This window comes from Hydra vulgaris, chromosome 09 (assembly GCF_038396675.1).
Source record: "Hydra vulgaris chromosome 09, alternate assembly HydraT2T_AEP".
In the NCBI taxonomy this organism is placed as follows: domain Eukaryota; kingdom Metazoa; phylum Cnidaria; class Hydrozoa; order Anthoathecata; family Hydridae; genus Hydra; species Hydra vulgaris.
In genome coordinates, this window is record NC_088928.1 from 43,727,002 (window position 1) to 43,752,204 (window position 25,203).

A 25,203-nucleotide genomic window follows, 5' to 3' on the forward strand; every position below is an offset into this window, starting at 1 on the left:
AGCTTGGTAATTAGATGCAATGTTCTCTAAGCGGTAAAATAATATTTATTAAAGGTTTAAATCCTCCGCTTGGATAGTAGAGTATTTTTTCATCTTGACGATTATTGTTTAACGCGATACCATCAATACAAAAATTCAAATCATAACAGTTTAAGCAAAAAGACTTTAAATTTTTAGAAATAAAAAAAAAAAATTTTAATAATATTTATACACGATCCTTAATTATATGATCCTTAAACTTAACTTAACTGCTATCAGTAGTACAGACGTTTACAGAAGTTTGTACATAGCGTTAAATAAGTGGATTTTTTACATTTGAATATTACATAATGTTTTTTACATTTACATATTGCAATTCTATTACTAGTAAAATTCGAATTAATAGTAATTTATTTAAATGCAGTTTTTATGCCTTTTTTTTTATTTTATGAAATGGTTTGTTTTTCAATATAAGATCAGTTGCCCAGTGGTTTAGTGTGCTTCTTTCTGTACTGTTTTGTGAGATCAAATCTACCACTAAGCATAAAAAACATTTCTTAGTTTTTTCAATCTTACCGCTTTTTTAAATACAAAATTTTTCATAAACTTTTTAAAGTTACCTTATGTTAAACATATATTATACATGTTTGTTCAATATACGACCTGTAAGTTCAATTTAACCTCTGACTTTTAGACTTACAGACGTTTGTACGTAAGCTACACAAATAGAATTTTTACATTAGGTGTAAGCGACATGTTACAATCAATTTACATAAGCTACATATTGACATAAGTTTCTTATACACCCTTAAAGAAAAGTGCTGAGAGACTCTTTGTCACCATTAACTTGGCTTTAATGGCTGCCAAGATTTTCGTGTCAACACGCACGAGTAGGCACTATTAAGTTCAGCAATATTATATTAGATAGTTTCGCATTATTTTTACGTCAAGAAAGAAAATTGTTTCTGTACTTTAAAGTGCTCTTAACTAAGTAAAGATATTAATATGATAAGTTTCTCCGTCATAAATAAGAAAACACGTGATCCTAACAACTTTCTCATTGCATTTACATATTTTATAAAGTTTTAGAGATGTTAGAAGTATTTCAGACCTTCCAATTTATTATGAGACCCCGTTTATCCGAAAGATTAAAGTAGTTTTTAATTAAAAATAATCGCGATTTTAAATTAAAATTATTTCTAAATTAATAATAATATAAAACAAAATAAAAGAATATATAACTACAACAAAATTATATAATGACAAATGCAACAAAACAAACAAAAATATATTTTTAACTACATAGATTGCAACAACAAGCCTCCACTGTTATATTTCAAATTTTCAAAATAAAGTTTGAAATAAAATGATAAAGTTTTATTGCCCTCCCCACCCCTTTTTTAAATAAAAACAAGGGTCGTGATTCCTGAACAAATTTGTTTTTATATTAACAAAATATAACAATTGCTCACAATATTACGTCGTAGGATAAATCTAAAATTAAAAAAATTAATAAAATAATATCTAAGTTTAAAAGGAAAAATAACAACTTATATAAAAATACATTTACTTGTTTTTTTGTCGTCGTTGTTTAGTCGTAGAAGCAGTGAGTTCTAACATTTTTAATGATAAATACCAATGGCGGTAAAACATGATACCAAACGTGCGGTAGTGGTGTTGTGGTAGAGTGCTCGCTTCATAAGCGAGAGGTTATAGGTAGTACCTCCCTCAACTTGTTTCTGCGCGCAGCGGCCTTATTCGTCAAGGTTCGTGTTTTGGAGTTATAGAGTTGAGAGAGGGTTATAACTTCAACTAAGTAGCCTCCTGATATTTTTTTGGTCCACTCATGGGTAGTAGGAAAGAGTTGATTGGAACAGTGCCTTAACTGGAACACTTGTATTTATATTATAAAAAATGAGTTAAGGCTATATTTTTAATTTTTCTAGTAAAACGTCTTATTTTCAACGTTTTGACAAATTTTGAAAGTTATCCCTCAAAAAATGCATGTGCACCATTTGTTTAAAGCTTTTTTGCGTCATTTTTTTTTAGTATCTAATTTTGTGTTAACACTGTATTGATTGCGCTGGGTAAACTATACTGTTATAGGTTATACAGTTTTTTTATGTTTAATGCAATGGGATTTAAAATGCAAATAACAATATAAATTTATCTTATAAGTTGTTGCAAGCATGATATTGCAATGATATAACAAAATAGTTCAATGTTTCCTTGATTGGAGCTTTGAAGTTTTCCTTACATAATCAGTAATAAAATCAAAGGGTTGTAGAAATAGTCCAGGTGCAATTTAAAAACACTTAATAACAACCATAAAACTTAAAAATAATACTTTATTTAGTGATTTTTAATCAATAAATTAAGAGAACGCCACAACAGTTGAAGCTTTTACACAATTTTTGCTTGTAAAGTTTCAATTTGCAAGGGTGATATTAATCCTATAATAAGTTTTGAATGAACTATTTAAACTTTCACCGTTAAGATAAAAATCATTTTTATTCAATTTTTGCTAATTCTACTGTTTTTTTTTTTAAGAAACAACCTGCTTTGATTTAGGAATCAATGTGTTCCAATTGTGGAACCAGTTGTCTTGAATGTAAAAAAAATATATCTTTGCAAAAAGCAAATTTATTTCCAATAACAGTGCAATCAATTAAGTCAAATTATGGTTAATAATATAGTAGGGTTGTCTGTTTGTTATAATCAAATCATAAATAATTTCATTGTTAAGCCATCTTTGGTTAATAAATATTTATTCTTTAAGTGTTCCAATAAAGGCAACACTCCCCTATTCTACTCAGACAAGCATTTTTTCCGTTAAAATTTGCCTATTTTTTATACTTTTTAATTTTGCATTTTTTTATTTATTTAGATAATTTATTCAATTTTTTAATCATAATACCTTATTTAGACATTCTTTAACTTTATTTAGACATTATTTAACCTTGTTTAGACATTATTTAACCTTGTTTAGACATTTATTTGTTTCAAAAGCAAAATGATAAAAATTTTTAAGATTTTGCTCAATGAGTAGTTAAAGTATCAGGTGAAAATATAAATTTTCAAAATATATGATTTAAAAAAATACAATATCTCAAAATTTCACAGAGTTTCACCCTAAAATGAATTTCTCATCCTTGGGAATGTTGCCATGGATAACTATGGGTTTGCCTAATTTTAGTATTTCTATTTGTTTTCCTGATTTTAATTTTAATTATAAAATTTCATAGCTGCTATAGATAACATTTTAAGTTACTATTAATTTGAAATAAAATTTGATTTATAACAGATTTTTAAAATTGATTTTAATATGTCTTATTATTATAGAGTTTGTTATCACAATATTTTTTATTACGGTTATATTTACATTTTCAGTTTTATAGTATGATTAATTGTAACTTTTTACAAATTTGTTTCTTAAATTGTAAAGATTCTGATGATAAAATCATTAATATTGTCTTTTAGGAGTCTTGTTTGTTTGTCTTTGTAAAATATAATATGTATTTTACGATAAATGTAAACAAAAAACGAACAAACAAAAAATTTATTTAAAGAGTCAAAAACGAATAGAAGATAAGCAAACTTTACTAACGCCTCAAAGGTTGGAAAGTTAAGTTTTTTGAAAGACTCCTATGTATCTGATTGGCTGGAAGTTTATTATTCTAATATTATTAATAATGTTATAATAATATTTTAATATTATTATAAATTTATAATTCTTACTGAAGAGAAGTGATGGGAGTTGATTAGTTCGCTAACGTAAATTAAAAATAAAAAGGAACAATAACAAATCTTTGAGGAACAAAACATAAAACAGATTTATCACTAGAATTAAAACCATTAATAGTTTCAAATTGTTTTCGATCTGATAGATGAGATTGAAACCAGTAATTTACAACGCAGCAAATTCAATAATGCTCTAATTTAGAAATCAAAATGGTGAATGATCTCAAAAAGGTTTTTGTAAATCAATAAAAATATCACTAACAAAATGACCAGAATCAAAAGCTTTTCTGATTTTTCAATTACACTTATTAATCGTGACAGTAGAACGTTTGATCGAAAACCAAATAACCATTTAAACAGTTAAATGAGTTTAGAAAACAGTACACTCTACAATACATAAGTTTTCAAAGAAGCTTACTAAAGTTACGTAAAAGACAAATAGGTTTATAGTTAATGCATAAAAGTTTGGAGCTATTTTTAAATATTGGAATAACGCAAGATAATTTCAAAATTTCAAGAAATAATCCATTTACGAATGAGGTGTACTAAGAGTATCTGAAAATTTATCGTTATAATCTATAATAACTTATGTGAGGATGCTGTTTGGACCTAATGATTTTCTTGGATTCAATTTAGAAATTTCCGAAAGATATGTTGGAGAAAATAATAGACTATGTAAATTTAAAATTTCAAGAGGCTTTTGATAATTGACGGTAGAGGAATTGATTTTGAGTTTATAAGCAACATTTGTAAAAAAAAAAAAAAATGTTTCAGAGATAAGAGTCAGTTATATAAGTTTCATTTTTATGTAAACAGTTGGGAGTTGATTTATTAAAGCTTTTGACATTTATTAGATTATTAAAGATTTTTTTTTTAATAATTTTTTTTACCAAATTTAATTATATATTTATATTTATAACTCATATATTTATATCTTTTAAAAATTGTTTTAAACTTGTTTATATTCATAAGATCTTTAGATTTTAACAATTTTTTTTCGATTAGATCAAATTAAAAAAATAGATCATATAACTCATTTTATAATTTATAGTTTTTATATTATAAAAGTATTTTAAAAATCAGGATTTTTTCATTTTTCAAGATAAATTGCAAGTGCATAATAAAATCGCCAAAGTAAAGATCCCACGTAAAAATTTTTTGGAAAATGGCAGGCTATACTTTTGATAATGGTAGACTATACTATAATAAATCTATTGTTTATAATTGTATAGTTTAAAATGTTTTTAAATCTCCGGCTTCAGTATTTATTACAGTCTAAAAGTGAAAAACGTTTTTAAAAAAATTGTTCCTAGTTAAAACAAGTTTTTAAAGTTGGTCTGGTAACTGGTTTTTAAAAATACATGCAGTTGTGTTGTTTTCAATAGGTACGGCAACTATAAGTTTGCACTTTTGTGACTAGGGAAAAGACGCATATGATGGTATAGCGCCTACGATAACATACCGGTCATATTTTCATAAATATTGGTTATGGCGAAAAAGTGATCAGACCAACATGTATATACTGACATTACATTAGTTTTAGTAAAAATACGTCTTTTACGCACAAATATTGCTTTTATAATCAACAAAAATCGATTTTGGGATGTGCTGTTGAATTTTAAATCCTTTTAAATATTTAAGATTATGATTTTATTATCAACTGTGCAGAAATGAAATCTGTATGCATTTTATTTCCAAGTTTTGTGTATTTAGTGGAATACTTATTTTAATTTTATCTTTTGAACAAGGCAGACATAGCTTGTTTAAATAAAAATGACGACTTCTTCCTATTATGACATACTGACGAGTTAAGCGTGTTGCAATAATGACGAGTCGAGAAAACCTTTTTTTTTTCATAAAAACAACATATTTATTAGTGAAGTAAAAAGGAATTTTTATTTCACTAACAAATTTTTTATTAAAAAAACACATAAAACGTAATATCACTAATACGCATACGCGAAATTCTACACTGCTGCTGTGTCGCACGAAAGGTTTAATTAGGATGATTACGCGTAATTTCTGGCATTTCTGAGGGAAGAATCTAAGGTCAAATGTCGTCAAGTTGCCTATGATGGAATACTTGTGCTTTTTTTTTTTTTTTAATAAAAACAACTGATAAAAAAATAAAACTAATCAAAACCCCTAGAGTTATTATTGTTCTACATGTAACAAAGAATGTATCCATATCAAAACTTTTGTTCTTGGTCTTCAGGATACTGAAGATCTTGGTCTTCAGGATAATGAAGCTTCAAAGTTAAGTATGTCATCATAGGCGTCTTTCCCCTATATTTTGTGACTATTAGACTATGATTTCTATATAAACGACAACTTTCGATTTTTCAACTTTAAATTTTTAGGTAAAAACTGTGGTTGGATATCATAAACATGTTAAAAAGATATATTGAAACAAATAAAATTTTAGTTTTGCTTCTAAAAGTATGACTGAAAGCAAAATAAGCAAAATTGACCAAAAATTTGGCCGAAAAAAATTTAGAGCAAAAATTTTTTTTGGGTTTGTTATAGTGTTATACAAAGCAAATATGTAAAAAAAAAAAAATACGAAAAACACGAAACGAAAACTCGTGACATTCAGCTTAATTTATTTTTTCTTCTTTAAAATTGTCTAGTTCTTACAGACAACGGCTCTTAAGAAGTCTTAAAATAATTTAAAAAGAAAAAAATCAACACGAATTCAAGTTTGTTTGTATTATTATGAAAGATTGAAATATATAATTTATATTGTTAAACACTTGGTTAATAAAAAGTACTATGCGTATTTGTGTATTACAAAAATTTTAGTTTACTGATTGTTTATTTTACTTTAACTTTAGTAAAGCGTTTTGATGTGCAAACTAATTATAATCGTGATATCGATAATCGATAAAAGACGGCTGAGGAAAAAAGATCTGACGTTTTATGCCGACAAAATAGTTTGAGGTGTATGTTCTTCCATCGTTCAACTGATGACTTTAAATACAATAATAATAATAATAAACTTTTTATTTGTTTATTTCTTTTTATTTTTATATTTCTTTTTATTTGTTTATTTCAAAAAGTAGCTCAACAATAGTAGCAAAAATATTTATTTTTATAAATTTTTTTTGTGTGGAGAATTTGGTTCAAAATTAAGGTCAGTTATATCCAAAATATCTTTTAAATTTTTTTTATATATATGCATATATATAAAAAACATTTATATATATATATATATATATATATATATATATATATATATATATTTAAATAAAAATATATATAAACTGCCTTTGGTCTTCTTTATTGTTAATTTTGATGCGAGGCTGTAAAAGAACAGACGTGATTGAATCGTTGATGCGATTCTTAAAAACGTTAATGGCTGAAAACGTCAAAAGTCACCCACAAAAAAATCACAAACTTTGTAGTTTAAAAGTTGCATAACTTTTCAACTAATAGTAATATAACAATAAGTTTGGTTGATTTTTTTGAACGTTAATACAAGGCTCTAATTTATGGTATCTGTTTTGAATAAAAGTGCCTAATTTAACTTGATATGGTAATCTAATTCATTTGTCAGAAATCTTTCTTCACTCGGATTTCTTTATTCTTATAATATTTGAATAAGAATTTTTAGTTTTATTACATTAAAGTAACTTTTTTTACTTTTGGTATACAACAACTTCAATTAACTTTTTCAAAAAAGTTTTCAAATATTAGTATCATTTATAAACTTTCATGAAAAATGATTTCATAGGAAATGAAAGACTTTAAAGAAAAAAATTTCAAAAAGTGTACTGTATTTTGCGTTATCTATGCAAGTGCATTGGATTTACTGTTATGTATGGATTTGGGCAAACTAAAAACCAAAATAAGTTTGGTGTTGCGTTGACATGAGGAAAACGCCCTGTTTATAAAAAAATAGCTACATCAAAAATCATTTTGTACCATAGTTTGTATTTTGTTTACGATGATAGTTTAGAATATAAAATGAAATATTTTCGTGAAAGTACTATCAAACCAGATAAAACTTAGTCATAATTTGTAGTCTCTGAAAGCTACATGATTAGCTGTATGATCGGCAAAGTGCTCCGCAAAAAGAGAATGCTGCCGTGTTTACGGAGTTGGGTAATAAGGTTACTCCGATACAATACCCTGAAAGCAGTTAGCTGGAGGAGAATATACTACTATAACATTAGGTAAAATGACAACATTAGTAATTAGCTTTCCTGAAAAGTTCCTATTAACTAATTTAAGGAGTTTTTTGTTGTTTAACCAATATTATTTTACAATTACAGTGGTCTAATGAACAAGTCTAACTTACATGTAACGTAATGTAAACCTAATAAAACAAGTACGGTGCCAATGCAAAGTGAAGCAGATTAATTCAAAAACGGCATAAAGTCACACAAATAAAGTTTAAGTTTTGTCAATTATAGACTTTAAATGTTAAAATAAACTACATTTTTACTAAAAAACCAACATAAACACAATTCCTCAACAAATATCAAAATATACATTTTAACATAAAAAATGTGAAAATAAAAAAATTATGAACATATAATTCTAAAAATGTAATGTATTTTTACCGTTCATTAAAACTTGTTTGTAACCAATTTTTAAATCTCTAACAATGGTTATATTAAAATACTTTGTCCTTAGTAAATAAAAACACTTTTTCTTTTATTTTTATTTCAATAAAATTTCCTTTCTTATGATTTTACAATTAAGTTAAGTAATTTTATATGCACAAATATGAACATATGTGCTAACCAATTAAAAGTTCCACGTTCAATATTGGTTTAAACTAACTATTATCCTATATTCTAATTGTAGAAGATTTGCTGCACTTTCTTGCTCCTTAAAGAGATGTTTTTAATTGAGTAATGCATAGTTTTCTTAAATACAACGTTAAGCCTTTTTTTTGTGTGAAGAAATTGAAGCTTTCGGGCGTGCTTGAAAAAAAGTTTAACCAAACGTTTATATTGCGTATTTTCTTGAAATAGTCGCTTTAAGTCTTAACCTAATGGCAATTTGTTATAAAGCGTTTTAGCTTGTATTTAAAAATGAGAAGATTGAATCTGTTTTAAAAATACTTGAGTTTAAAACAAAAAACTTGAAAACTTCGTTGAGTTTATTAGAACTTCATATTTAAATGAAGTTCTAATAAACTCAAGTGAGTGTATTAATGGATTTTAAGAGATATTTATTTCTAAAAAAAATTTTCAAAGCACTTTGTTTTGCATAATGCTCAAAATTCTAAAGAAGCTCTTGAATGCCTCAATAAACTGATCCGAAATGCAAGGTTTGAGATGTGAGAGATCAGATCATCTATGTTTTTAATAGATCGGCTCCTTATTGATCAAACATTTCCTTTGCAAAGCATAAAGAGTATCAAGAGAAAGCATAGCCAACAGGGCCGTCCCGAAGAGATTTTAAAGGAAGGGGGGGGGCGTATCTGTTTTTTGCTGACTAAGATCTAAAAAAATAAATAATTAAGGTCCTCGTTATCTAATATTTTCTGACTACCAACTATAGATTCAATTTTCCAGTGTCCAATATGCCGACTAGTTTGTTTAGTTGAGAGGCTACAACAACAAATCGCCCCTCCTCAATCCTCCCTCAATAACAACAAATCGCCCCTTCTCAATCTTCCCTCAATAACAGGATTACGAATTTCGTAATTCTGTAATTGAATAATAATATTTAATAGCAGAATTACGCGTTTCGTGTGCTTTGATTTAATGATAATATATTATGGCTCATAAAACCTAAATTTTTAAATATAAATATTTGTTTAAGTTCTCTTAAAATGCATTTAAACGCGTACATGCACGTTGTACGGGTTTTTATTGCATGGGAAAAAAGTTTCAGTTCCATATTTGAATTCCATGGCGTAAAAACCCTTATTTTGATGATAAATATCTATTTAACTCACGCTTATCTAACTGTTTGGTATTTTTTTCTATTTTTAACTTAATTTGCCTCACTGTTCAACGTTGGACCAACAAGCAGCCGATAATATGTTAACGAAATGTCAACATAAATTGGGTCAAATAAATTGTACTCTTTTGGTTTTAGTTACACATATATTGTGTTTTATAAAAACTATTTTTTTGATTTGTTTACTAATAAAATGTTGACTTTTTTTTTTTTTTTGCAAAAAAATCACATCAATCACAATCATAAAATCACGCGAGTAAACTTCCTAAAACTGCTTTGTGTATATACTTTGAGAATTTTTAGGTTTACATGATTTCCTGTTTGATTGTTTTTCATGACTATTGCTATTAAAAATTTACTAGTTATCGCAAAATCTTTTTTTTTAAACAAAGTTAAAATTGGAAACGTAGAAATTCTCACAAAATCCCACCCACACAATCTTTTTCTTTATTCGCATTTTTTATCAGCATAAACGTTTTTAAAATGCATTTATTTTTTGAACCATTTTATTCTTTACCTTAAACATTTTTATGAGCTATTACTTTAACGCTTCGTTTTAATTCCCCGTTTTTAAACATTCAAATATTTCTTTAAATGTCTTGCTAACAAGAGGATGAGTTGTTTTGGTTTGAATCGCACAAACTTGTTGAACTCTTACCAGAGTTGAACAGGTTTGTGCGGATATCTTGATATATGATCTCTGTTTAACAATTCTAAAAAAGTTCTTTATTCAAAGTTCTGGAAAAGAACAAACCATTATACCTGTTAACTGATTATACCAGTAATATATTTTTACTTAAAATTTATAGTTCTGTTAACTAGTTAGTATAAATCGATTCTCATCTAAGACTGTACTAACTAAAGTATGTATCTTAGAAAAAATAGATGCTAAAACCTTTTAGTTCAAAAGAGTATTTTAAATGATTGCTATGTCTGCTTTTTATTATGCTATATCTCAGTAACTCGATTACTTCCGACTTTCACTGTTTTAACTTGTGTAATTCTTAACTCGCTTACTCTTAGTCCGTGGAGTTAAACATGCTTTCTACGGGTCTTGGTACTTGGTCACTGTGAGGTAATTATCATTATTATTTTTCAACTGTTTTATTAAAAAAACATCTATAGTAATGTAGAGGTACATACCTTTTATAACCGGATGAGTTGTTTTTGTTAAAACCGTTCAAACCTGTTTAACTCATGTTAGAGTTGGACCGGTTCGTGCAGATATCTTGGTATGTTTTTGGTCTTTGTTTACACTATTTATTTAAGTCAATTATCACACGAGTTGTCAAATCAACCCTTCCGCGCAGTGAGTTGTTGTATAACATCAAATTAAAACTAATGTCATATAGCGTTTATCTAAAAAATATTGTATATATACTATACTTGTATATATACATAATGTTGTATATATACAATATTTGTAAATATACATAACATTGTATATATACGTAGTTTGTAGTTCTTTGTTTACTGTGCTATTTTGTTCATTTTTAATTATGCTGTTATATTGTTTTAAATAATATGTTGAAAAAAGTATGATAACAAAAAGAAAATTTTTGGTTATCTTAGACACATTGTGTTTAAACAGTGTGTCTAAATTACCCTAAAAATTTTGTACTCTGAGTTACACAAAATTAAAATCAATACCACTAATTAAAGATTACACAAAATCATGTACCACTAATTGAAGATTATACAACGTCATATACCATTGATTGAAGATTTTGATTAAAACGACAACTAATACAATAGTGAAAGTGAAACTGGTTTTAATCAAATAAATAGCAAATAAGAGTCAAGCATTATGGATAATTAAAATAAAGCAAATGAACAATAATCATATATTCAGGTGGCAAAGAAGTGGTTTCCTTGAAATAAACATAAAGTTCATTGTATAGAACTATGCACATCGGCTGATCCTTCAACATACCAATATTTCGTTTGATGATTACATTGTAGAAATTGTTCTTAAAAGTACTATTATTTTTTGCCCTTCAAAGAAGGTAAATTTATTTATTTAGCTGGAACACATCATGACATTGAAAAATTTACTGGAGTTCTTATGATTATGTCAGTTACAAAGTTGTCACAACAGAGGGTGTGTAGGTCTAAAGAGGGTTGTATACCTTATGTTGCTGAAACTATGAGGGTAAAAGAATTTAAAGAAATTTAAAAAATTGCTCCATTTAAATGATAACAGAGTTTATCTTTCAAAATAGCATCTTAAACATGACAAATTGTTCAAGATTCAACGAATAAGTTTGTTTTTACAAAAATGCAAATAAAATCTCATAAATAGAAAATCATTCTAGAGCCAATTTTACACACTAAAGATCAAGCATTATTCATTACAAAACTAAATAAATGGATATCTATTTCATTACAGTTTAAAAATGTATTGGAGCAGCTAAATAAATGGATTCGAAGTTTTTAACATTTTTATGGATGGAAATGTAGTATATCGCCTAACTTAAAGAATGCCAAGTGGTGTAAATCATGAGATGCTTTTCAATAAACATTTTTCATCAGCAAGTTTAATGCTGAGGTTTTTATGGGGAGTCAGAACTATTAAAAAATGTAGAATAGAGGAAACTGGTTACTATTTGAAAAATAATAAAAATCTGATAAAGGAGGAAAAAAGGAGTTTTGATATTTATTGTTGATGATTGTCCTGGAGTATACATTGTGAAATAATATAACAATAACATTATTCAGTTTTATATCTTGAACTTTCTTCAGTTAATCTCGAACTTTCTTCAGTTAATCTCGAATATTCTTCAGTAAATCTTGAACTTTCTTCATGTGAAATAGGAAATAAAGTTCGCAGGTGTTCAAAAAAGTAAACAAGTTCATTAAAATCAGTCCACCATGGGAGGTCTAAATTTATGCGATTTACATTTGTAGTCTTGTAGAATTAAACAACGTACAATAAAATATTATGTGCATATGTTTTATAACTTCTTCAATATAAGTATAAACAAAAGTATAAACAAAAGTTAGTTACTTTATCAACGAAGTATGGAACAGCGATAAATAACTACATCGATAAATAAATATAAAACAAGCGATAAACAGCGATAAATAACTACATCGTAAATAACTACAGACCTATCTCGGTTCTCCCTATTTTTTCTGAGCATTTTCAGAGAGTAATCTATAAAAGATTGTAAGAATATTTAGCTTAAAAAAAAAAGAAGTTTGAGCTTCAAAATTAATACTTAATCGAAGACGCAATTCTATATATAGTTAATAGTGTAAGTGATTCTTTTGATAAAAAAAAAAAAACATGTACTAGGAACCTTTGTGGACCTTTCAAAAGCATATGACACTTTAAATCATAAAATTTTACCTAAAAAGAAGAAAAAGTATAGAATTAAAAATATCATCGTTGGCTTGGTTAAAAACTACTTTAGCAACCAACAGCATTTCAGATTACTATAAACACTTAAAACTACTAAGTACGGCTATCTATATTTAACTATAGAAAACTATACTGAAATATTTCTCAGTATCACTGACTGTATATTATTCGTTGAGACTATATATTCTTTAAAAATTCATTTTATTTAACCATTCAAAGAGGCACTCGATAATCAGACTCTCTTCTTCGAGTTTCTTTTGCGACAACATATTTTTTAAAAAGAATTATTATTAAATTTCATGATAAAAAAAAGTTATTATTTTTATGCATTATATTATTTATAATGATATATTACGTTAAACTATGTTATGTTTTTTATTATGTTACACTGTTTATTATGCCATTATATTGTAATGTAATGAACAGTAAATACTATGAAATTGAAAAATGACAATAATAATAATAATAATAAAGCTTTTTGTAATGAATAATAACGTTAACAAACAGCTACTATAAGTAGAAGTGATTACAAATGCGTCCGAGATTGATAATCTTTGCTATAAAATGTTATATTATATTTTAAACTAGTATTAACGAAACATTTAAACTTTAAATAAAAGATAAAGTTTTAAAAATCAATTTGATTAATTTTGCTGAACATTAGTTGAATCCGAAAACTTGAGTTTGTTTAGTTTCCAATAACATATAGACCCTAAAAAAAGGTGAATCTATAAATAAAGAAACCCATATCAAAACCTCTCTAAACTGCATTTTGTCAATCCACTAAAATTATTGAGCAATTGGTTTAAAAGCAAAATCGTTGGAGTTTAGCATAACTTAATAGATTTACTATAATATAAAAAGGATTAGGTTAATACGGTTTACGGGGTACAAGGTTACAATCTGCGAGCAGCGAACCAGTAATAAGCATTTATGCAAACTATGATTTTATTGGTAGTATTTTATTGATAATGATTTTTTTGGTTGTAATTTAATAGTTTACTTGCTAAGACTAAAACCCTCAGCTGGTGTATGTATGCTTAATGTCTATTCCTATAGACAGTCGTTTTACGCTAACTTATATATAAAGTATTAATACTTTAGTTTATATATATTTAAATTACTAAAATGTTTGTGGTCCTTAAAATAATATAATTTGGTTTGTAAAAAAATTTGTATTTTATCGGTTTTGCATTATACTGGCAACAAGCTACCGGCCTCCAGGACTTAAAATATTGCATAGGTCGCTTATCGCGTAAAGTTGCATGAAGTTTATGTTTTTGTTGCTATTTTAAACTTTGTAAAATTTTCAAAACAGTTTTTAAATTCTAAAATTTAAACTTTTATAAGTTACAAGCATTCGTATGCTTGATTTTTATTAAGACTGTTTTTAATTGAATCGTGCTAAGTCACGTTACACGTACGTAGTTTTGTTTAGTACAAAACTTTTGATTTAAATGATCAAATAAGTAAAAATTGTATTGTTTCGTTTTTAACTGTCTGTTTACGGTCTATATGTTTATCTAATTGAAAAAAATTGAAAAAAATCTAATTATGAAGAAATTTGTTGATGTTTACAATTGAACTTTATATTGATTTGACTTTATCAAAATTTTTAAGGTTTAACTAAAAAATCATTATTTTACAAAAGTATTTTTGCACCAAAATGTTTAGTATTTCACCAAATATAACTTTTTTGCAGAAATTCTGTCTTTCCAAATATTTTTCAATGTCTTCCTAATTTTAGGAATTCTGCATAACACGATACAAGGCCGTACTACGGCGCTGTAAGACATTAGAACGTCTATAGTCTGTTTTATAATAACTTTATGAAATGTTACACATGAAATACAGTAGTACAGGTAGATTGAACATAAAGCTAAAGGCAAACAAATTATTAAAATGACTACAGATATTGAAAACAAGTTTGAAATAATTTTCAACTCGTAGTAACCGACTCCGAACTTGAAATTTTGCTTTTTATCAACATCGACAGTCAAATTTGTCGTTTTCCGTACATTTTGTAACGAGAAAAAAGTAGATGGGTCAGGCAAAGCAACTCCAGGAACAACTGTAGATGTTGGCAAAGAAAACTGTCTGACACTTGTATCCGACCATGAAGAAGATATGCTTGTTGGTCTTTTGACACTTTTACAAAGTGCATGAAAATGATTCAAAGGTTTAAGGTTTTTCCAATATATTATAACTGTAAGAAAAACAACACAAACGGCGGGAAAAATAACAATTATCGAAAGTAATAGCAGCACCAAATCAACGTGTAATGCTATTGACAGCAGACCAAAGATTAAATTAAAAAACCAACATAAGTAGATAAGGTTTACTAGACTTTTCACTGATATAACTTTGTACTTTTCTGGGTACTTTATGAATATTAACCTATCAATGTTTAATAAAATGGAAAAAACTATTGCTGCGCAGAATAAAAATACTGAAGTTATATTGTGAACTTTTGACAAAACATCATGTTGCCAACTATTAAAATTAAAATAAGCCATCACAATGATAAATGAATTAATCAAAAGTCCGAAACTCAAATCGGCTACAGCTGCATTCAATAATATTGTATAGAACTTTGATTTCAATGACTTGTTAATTACTACAACTTGAAGCAGAAGAAAATTTGAGAATCCACCAATTAAGAAGGCAAAGGTGTGTAGAACAATTAGAATCATATTAAAGTAAACAAATCTTTCAATATAAAAAAAAAACTCAAGTTTCCTATTGCCAACTAATTCATTTCCTTAAACTGACTTAATTTAGAGTACACTACTTCTAACTTCGTTACTTGTTTTCTATTGTTAGTCTCTGACTTTTGATGAATTTGTCTTGATAAACCATTTATAGACATTCTCCTTGAAAACAGCAGCTGTTCTTTTGAATTTTATCTATAAAATATTAGTTAAAAAAAGTGTATTGATAACTTAACATTATTTATTTATCAATATTATTATTTCTTTCTTATTTTACAAGTTGATAAATAACGCTTGTTTTTATTTTGTTGAACTTTTTAACCACCGATTAAACATTTTCTTTTTTTAGAGATCCGTCTTTTTTCTTATGCTCTGTCATTTTTCTTAGCCTCTATACAATTTAAAACATTTAAATAATACTATTTACGTAGAGTATTCAGTTGAAAAACTTAGAAAATTACTCAAAATACATGATATTTCATCAGATTGAAAAAATATGTCGTATATAAAATCGTAAACTTATAAACACTTAATTTAATAAACATAGTATCTTTAGTGCTGTCATTTTAGTAAAGTAAAACGAGTAAGTAAGTTAGTAAAGTAAAACAAATATAAACAAAAATACGAAACATATTAACTTAAAAAACACCGCAAAATGATATTTAAATCATACCCTCGTAATACCAAAACTTCATATTTTTTTATTTTATTATATTTTTTTGAAGTAATAAAATTCGCCTTTTTATTTTTAGATTCCATTTACAAAATAGTTACAAAAATTAATTTACTTAACAGATCTGCTATGACAAAACGAAAGGAAATTTAATTTTGGCTGCAATTTTGATATTAAAAAAATAATTCAAAAACATTCCTTGATAATGCAGATTCAGGTTTTGGTGGCTTACTTTCTTCTATCTTGACAAGCCTGAGACCTATTTTAATTTTTTTTCTGTACTTTATTTTAATTTTATTCATTTACAATTACATCGGATGGTCTGATTCACTAAAAACTTGCTAAGTTATATGTTAAATTAATATTACTTTTAAAACTCAAATTTCGTAAAAAAAATATAACAGATATATAATATAGAATATATATATGCGATTGAGCAATATGTTTAGTTTCCAAATGCTCTTTTACTAAATTCTTCATACGACAAGAAACACCGCCACGCTGAAAAAAATAACTTCTTAACATACCATAAAAATAAACACTATAGATTTGCTTTTGTTACAAAAAAACTTTTGTAAGACCTACCTTCATCTCTCCGGCTGAGTCGTTGTTAAAATTACTTGCCACGTTTTATTCGAATTGTTGCTTTATATAAAATCAACATATATCAAGCGGTTTGAAGTATTTTATACATAGGCCTTGCCTATGTATAAAATACTTCAAACCGCTTTTCAGTGTTATTGTAAAATATATAATGTTCATTTTATATTTATATTATCTAAAAGTGGTAGCAGTAATAAACTATTATCAGTAGATTTTGCAGCTTTCAGTGTAACGTTAATAATATATACATACATTAAATGGTAATATATAACAAATATATATTACTACAATACCGAACGTTTTTTCATTAATTTAGATAAAAATTATTATGAATTAATAATCACAAAGTTATCCATTAAAACAGGTTGGGTTTAGTTGATGCACAACCTATACCCTACCCAGTGGGCACAGTGCGTTTTTAAAACGTTCTTTTGACGTTTTTATTAGGTTTAAACCTTATAAAAACGTCTAAAAAACGTTTGAAAAATGTACCGTGCCCACTGGGAAGTTATTAAAAAGTTTTACGTGCAAATTTTTGAAAACTAAAAACCTGCGTAAGTGAAATCTACTTATCGAAAGTTGTTTTAAAAAAAATCAACTTAAGAAAAATTTTTAAGATTGTTTTTACTAATGCAGAAGGCATTAGTAAAAACAATCTTACAAATACTGGTGTATTTACAAGTTGTACTAGTGCTAACTTGTTGCAGAAACTTATATTTTGAAAACTTATTATAAACTTGCAAAAATACTAATGACGCGAGTGCGCCAAACATTTATTACAATGGCGTAATTGAAAACTTGTGTTAGCTCAAACTTGTTACTGAAATTTACCCAAGATCAAGTCTGCATAGTATGGCGCGTTTTCTCAGTTCTCATATTCGTAGTTTTGGCGCTTAGTTTCCGAAATGAGTTTCCATTTATTCAGATTTATACTAATGGGTGTTCGCACTTACTTAACTTAAGTTCGCATATAAGCCAGTTTATACTTACCCGTTGCGCACCCATGCACCTTTTTTCAGTTTAAAAAAATAGCTGTCCGGACCTTGCCGCTATATACCAGACGAGATGCAGAATAATTTGATCTAAAACAAGTGCTTTATAAAGCTGAATATTAATAGTTTTATCCCAGAAGGCACAGCGACGTGACAAAAACGTGAATTTCACGTTATTTTGGCACGTGACATTTAGGTTACTTTTTGGTCCCCATGAAATGACCAATTCACGTGATTTATGGACGTGTTTTTCACGTTACTTTTGGCACGTGATATTTAGGTGACTTCTTGGTCCCCATGAACTGTCTAAAAGACGTGCTTTTTACGTTAATTTTGGCACGTAATATTTAGGCAAAAATTATGCTTTGTAAAAACGAAGTGTTTGGATTCGTGTAAAGAAAAAAAACTCATCGTCAAGGAAATATTTAATACGCATTAAATTACATGGTTTTGTTAGTCAGTATATTAGTTCTTGACATAAACATTTTGAATTTGTAATAAGAGCTGCACTATTGGTAAAATATCGTCCTTATATCCAATAAGTAATAAGTACAAAGTCATAGATCTACAACTTACAAAGAGCACGCTTCAATCTAAAAAGAGCACACTTCAAACATAATCTAACGAATCAGTCAATATTTTCTCATATAAGAGCACGCATCAAACTTTATCTAATGAATCAGATTTAGCTGAAAAGAAACGAATAAAATTTTGCGAAAAAATATCATATTCGTATCATATTCGTAAAATATCGCCTGAAATACTTTTTATTAACAAAATAAAATAAGAAATAAAAAAACGCGAAAGTTTTGTTTTTTTACATCTTTTTCAAACTTTCATTTCTTATTTTAAATAACTTTAAGTTTTTTTTTTACCATATAAATAACTTATAAAATATTATGTTAATATTTAAATTGAATAAATAATAATAATTTTGATTTATTTTATAAAAATATTTTTAACAAAAAAAACATCTTTAATATTGAGTTCAAAAAAAATTTCAAACACTCATTTAAAACCAGGGGTTTCAACCAGTATTAACCGCTTTAATTTATATATCATTAAACCAACCTTATCTTATATATGAATACGGTAATGAATAGTGCGCATAGTTACGCCTAATGTTAGTGTTGTTAATGGCGGTTCTGTATTCTGTAAAATACACCATTTCTTAGTTTTTAAGTAGCTTCTAGACTTTTTTATGCGCGGGGACATTTGCCATGCGGTCTTTCGCAAGCAAGCAAGCAAGCAAATTAGAGCTGATATATTATTATTTTCGAAAAGAATTGATGTTGTTCATTGTTTAAAATAGAAAATTCAAATAATCGTTTGTTTGTTGTTGGTTGTTTTTATTTTTCTAATTTTTATAGCCTGTTTTCATTTTTTAGAAGAAGTTTATAACTAAAATTTCTGTTTAAGTAAACTGTTTTAGTTTTGTCGTTAGTCTTTTTAGAACATTTTAAGCAAGTATTGTTTTATTTTCTGGAGCAATTAAGAGGAGCTGATGGCTTTTTTAGTAAGTTCAATTCATTTTCTTATTTATAGATTAAGATTATTTTTTGTAGAAAGAATAATGAGTATAAAATTTTATTTATGTGTTTAATATGAAAGTTAAATAGAATAAGATTGCTGTTTGTGTTCATGTAAGTTTATATACATAAGTTTGCGTTTATTTCAATCTATTTTATATTGCTCTATATCTATATTATATATTTTATATTCTTAGGAAAAATAATAAGGAATAGAAAAATAAAAAAAAATTCTTCTGGAAATTGTCTAAAGAATGTTGTGTTATGCTTCATTTTAAGGTATCTGAATATGTATTTATTTGAAATTTATAATTTTGTTCTTTAATGGTTTCATCTTTTTCATTACAATGTTGTAAATTGTAGTCTGCATTCTTTGTTACATTAAAAATAATTTATGCTAATAAATGTCGTTTTATAGCTGTTAAAGGTTTGCTTACATGTTTATCTTATGCTCAAAGTTAAAAAGTTTTTGATAAATATGTGTATGAGATGATATATGTAGTTTGATAAATACAAGTATGTAGTGATATATATAGTTGTTTTATAAATGTGTTTATATAAATGTGTTTTTATAATAGTATGAAATGTATTTTATCCAGGGATGCGAAGTCCCAAAAAGACTCCAGCTTTTTGTATCTACTTTTTCCAAGTCTGTAGTGTCCAGAAGCTCTAAACAGGTTTATTGACTTATTATCTGCTATAATAATTTCATGAGATTTGATGACTTGAAACTTATTGTTTATAAGCCAGGAGTCATTGCCGCCATAGTACCTAAGAATTCTGGGCTAACAAAATGATTGTTCCTCTAATCTAATAGTCTTAATTTTTTACCTATTAGTAGTCGATAAACTTATTTATGTTTTTAGTGCTCCTGTATACCAAAAACTAGGATAAAGTAATCTTTTTGTGACTTTCAAATCCGGAGTCCTTTTTGGTACTCTGCATCCCTGATTTTATCTAATGTGTACATGATTGTTAAATGAGGTGTTTTTATATGTTATATAACATTTAAAAAAATTGTGTTTTATAGTTAGTATAACTATAACACACAATATATTTGAGATATAGATCTAGAGCAAGATTCGTCAACCTTACCAGTCAAGTGGTGTTACTGCTTTAGGTCTAAGTGTAGTCTAGCCAATATAACTATTCTGAAAATACATAACATCTTTAATTATTTTTTGTGTAATGTTGTTACCTTTGACTTATCTTTATGTTAGTGTCTGTTGTTAAAAATGATTAATAGGTAGTTTCATTACTAGAACTCGCTGCTTTTATTTCTTAATATAAATACATTAAGATAATTTCTTCAAGCAGAAACATAAATTAGTGACTTTTATCTGAAATAGCACAGTGAATATTATTATTATTAGTGCGCATAGTTATACCTATTGTTCGATATTAGTTACAATTCTGTATTCTGTAAAATACACTATTTCTTAGTTGGATAACCGTTGGATAAACTGGATAACCGACCTTTGTCTTCTGAGGTACAGATATTAAAATTTAAAGTTTTTTTTAGTTTTGGTTTAGTTTATAGTTAATTTTAGTTTAGTTTTAATTAGTTTTAGCTTCAGTTATCTTTTATCTTACTTTAGACAACTTCATGGAAGAAATGAGGGGAATAGGTAAAAAAAATTATAGTTAATTATTTATTTATATGTAAATATAATTCTATCAATTATTCTGAGGTATATTTTTTGTCTTTAGTGTCTGGTAGAAGCATAACTGGTAGGGTTGTGTTTTAAATTTTATATATTTTTTACGGAGAAATATGTGCAATAGGTGAAAGAATTATTTAATATAAATATGGCATTTTTAAACTGTTTGCATTTTACTCATATTTTTATTAAAATTAAATTTCTCACAAGTTTAACTTTTTTTAATTTACTTTTTTTTAATTTATTTTTAGCATCATCTTCATCCTGTGAAAATGGTGAGGTTATGCTTTATATTTTGATTAAAAAAATTGTAAATATTTTTAAATTTTATTATATCCTTCTATTTGTAATTTTAGAGTCGTTAACATTTGAGGAATACAAAAGATATCGCTCCCAACACCCAGGGCTTCTCTCAGAGAGGTCCTTCAATAAGTGGCAAAGTAATGGCGGTATGTATGAGCCATCCTTCAAATGGAGGGCTCATCCATACCGGGGTGTTGAGAGACACCGAAGAAAAAACAGCAACCAAAAGGTTGTAAATATCTTCTATCAGTGAAGATATTTATAACTTTTTTGTTGCCGTTTTTTCTTTGATGACTTTTTTTTATTTTTTTTAATTTTGTAATTTTTTTTTTAATTTGTAATTTTTTATTTTTTATAATATACTATTGTTTGTATTTGGTTTGTTTTTGTCTTTTTTAATTGAAATTTTATTTGTATTTCACCAATTAAACTCAAATATAGTTGAATTGATTAAAATTTTTCTAATAAAATTATTATTTATGAAACAAACATTTTTTTCTGCTTTTTTTGAGTCCAAGGTTGATATGGTTTAGAAAAAAGAAATTTAAAAATATTAGGACCTGTTAAGAATTTAAATTCCAAAGAGGACCCTCAAGATCTCATCAAAATCAAAAAATATTTTTTTACTTTTATCTTATAATTAATAGACATTGATTCGTGTCTCAGTAATATTGGTTTTTAAACTCTTTTTTTTTTTTTGCTATGAAAATCGCTCCACCCTAATACACATGTTTGATTGTAAATCGACTTTTTTTTGTTTGAAACGTATTTGTACTCAATTGCTTAGTTATTTATAATAAATTTATTTAGATGTGTGCATTTATCGTTTTAAAGACAGTTTCCTTTTTTAAAGAAACATGTATCAAGGGGATACCAAAAAATTAATAACTCATAAATAAATTACTTCACTTCATGTTAATCTTATTAATTAAAGTTCTTGTTATAAAAAATATAACAAGAATTTAGCTTTAATCTTTCGTCAATTTAAGGCATGATGAAGTGTTATTATTTTGTGTCAGTAACTAAAAACGTATTGTGTTGAACTTAGTAATGTCTAGGAAAATGGTTCGGACATACACTGATATGACCTATGTCAGTTGTAAATTACTCAAATAACGTTAAATAATTGGTAAATTAATTTATTTTAATTTTACAGATAGTTTAATTTTTAATTTGAAGGAGTTTTTCTTACAGGGTATTAGTTAAGGTATCGCAACTTTAAATTGTGGAAAACAGCCACTATAAATTAACAGACCGACCGAAACCCGTATTACGGGTTGCTTTCTGCTAGTATATCATTAAACCAACCATTACATCAACCTGTATTATCTGCCTTAATTTATATATCATTAAACACCACCTAAACAATTTATATATCATTAAACTTTCATTTCTTATTTTAAATAACTTTAAGTTTTTTTTTTTTTTTTAACAAATACACTTTTAAATTCAATTAATTACGTCTATGTTTCTTACTATTGCATTTTTTTTTTATCGATTATTATCGTTAATAATAAATTTGAGAGGATTTAAAATAAAAAAACTGCTGTTTGATTTTATATAAAAAATTTTCATAGACTTGAGTTTCAAAATTTTTGCATTTTTTATTCTGATGCTTTCTAGTTACTTCATGGTATTCAATAAACATTTAGATCGCATTGAAACGATTATTCGTCTTTTTTTATGCTTTTTAAAGTAATAAAAACTAAGATACTGTAACAAAATATATTTATGTCACTGTACTGTAATAACTGTAACAAAATATATTTATGTCACTTGTACAAGTTTGAGAAATTACCAATATTAAAAAAAAAACGCGGTAACAAACAATAATAAAAATAAAGAAAAAGTGAATTTCTTAGTTATCAACTCGATAAAATTATACGTAATCGATAAAAAAAAACCCGCGTAAACAACCAATGAGAAATAAAGAAAAAGTGAAGTTCTTAGTTACCAACTCGATAAAAACGCGTAAAAAAGCTTTAACCACTTTATTACAAAATATTTTAGTTTTTTACAAAATAACTAATGGTCATTAGAAAATGAATAGAAGATGTCTTAGGAATTATATAATGGAAAATAATTTGCCGCAAAATGGGTTTCTTCCAGCAAAATGGGATTTTTTTCAAGCTTTTTTAGCTTTTACCAAGCTAAAAAAAATGAAAAATACCATATAGAACAAGTGGATTATTTGAAAAAAGAAACAAAGTTTGTTAAACAAAATCATATTCAATAAAATCAAAAGAAACTTATATTGTCCGTAGTACACACAATTTCAACGCTATATCTATCCGATACGGCAAACATATCACATCAAGGACTTACCTCAAATCAATTTAGTTTCTCACAAGTAGTGCGGCAAGGTTCTATTCTATCGCCTCATCTTTATAATGTTTATACTGAAAGCATCCTAAATGAAATAGTTTCACAATGCAAAGTAGGATCGACAGTAAATGGTATATATACAGTATATATGGTATATGTACAGTACACAATGCAAAGTAGGATCAACAGTAAATGGTATATAAATGGTATATCATTGCATACGCAGATGATATAATCTTGCGAAGTCCTACAATTTCTGGTCTTCAAGAACTGATTAACCGATTTGAAACTTATGGAGTGGCGAATTTTATCAAATTAAACACTGAGAAAACGGAATTTCTAATTTCTCGAACAACTCCTATTTTAAACAACATCATTCAAATTAACAGAACTTCAATATATCTTCAAAATAAATTAAAACATCCAATCGCATAATGATACTAATAAGAACAAAAAAACTTCAAAAAACAAACTTAAATGAGCGTATAACTCAGTTTCAATCGGTTGCAATAGCTCTAATTGACAGTGGAATTTGTTTTTGCCAGCCATCAACAATTGTTTATCTATATAACTTATTAACAGTTCCTAAGCTTACATATGGACTTGAGCTATTTAAATTTAGCACCAGTTCGCTTAGCAACATAGATGGAAGAGCAGTTTTAAAATCTTTTTTTATATATATCTCAAAATATAGTAAAAATGACCTGCATTCGTTTTTTAAAATAGAGAATATTTCAACTATTCTCCTTCGAAACAAAGTAAATTTATTTGTCATGCTGTTAAAAAATCAAACTTGCTATTCACTGGTATTGAAGCAGTTACTGGTAACACAAAAAAATCTTTTACAAATAGAGTCATTGCTACATGTACTACTCTTGGTTTAAACTTCTTCCAGCGTATAATAGAAGGGGAATAAATTAAACTTACACAATCTATGGAAGAACTGCCGTCGGATGGATGGAACCTATGGAAGGACGGATGGAACCTATGAAAGAACTGCCGAACAGATTAAGGAGAATCGTTCTATTTTGATTCTATTAAGTTCTATTAACTCTATTAATCGTTATATTATATCAAAAAATTCTATTAATTGTTTTATTAATTCTATTAATCGTTCTATTATAATAATAAATTCTATTACCCGTCCTATTAAGATTAAGAAAATCGTTCCAGTTATGGAACTTAAAAGAACAAAAAATTTAAAACTTTAATAGAGGAGAATGTTCCGAAAACACTAAACCAATTAAGTGTGGAAAAAATGCTATCTAGTTGTTAGTACTTTAGGCTAACAACTTTATAATTTTCTAAAGTAAATTTAATAAAATGTATTTTACCTGTAATTTCATTTACTGGGTAGTAAAGAGAAAATATAATATAATAAAAATATTTGAATGGAACAAAAA

At 26.8% G+C, this 25,203-nt stretch overlaps 1 long non-coding RNA gene across 1 annotated transcript; it reads left to right on the plus strand.

Moving 5' to 3' along the window:
- The first annotated feature begins 19,142 nt into the window (after positions 1 to 19,142).
- LOC136085105 (uncharacterized) lies at positions 19,143 to 21,849 on the plus strand. Its single transcript, XR_010641082.1, has 4 exons — positions 19,143 to 19,498; positions 19,709 to 19,790; positions 20,955 to 21,447; positions 21,529 to 21,849. It is a non-coding gene; the product is annotated as an uncharacterized LOC136085105 (long non-coding RNA).
- The last annotated feature ends 3,354 nt before the right edge of the window (positions 21,850 to 25,203 follow it).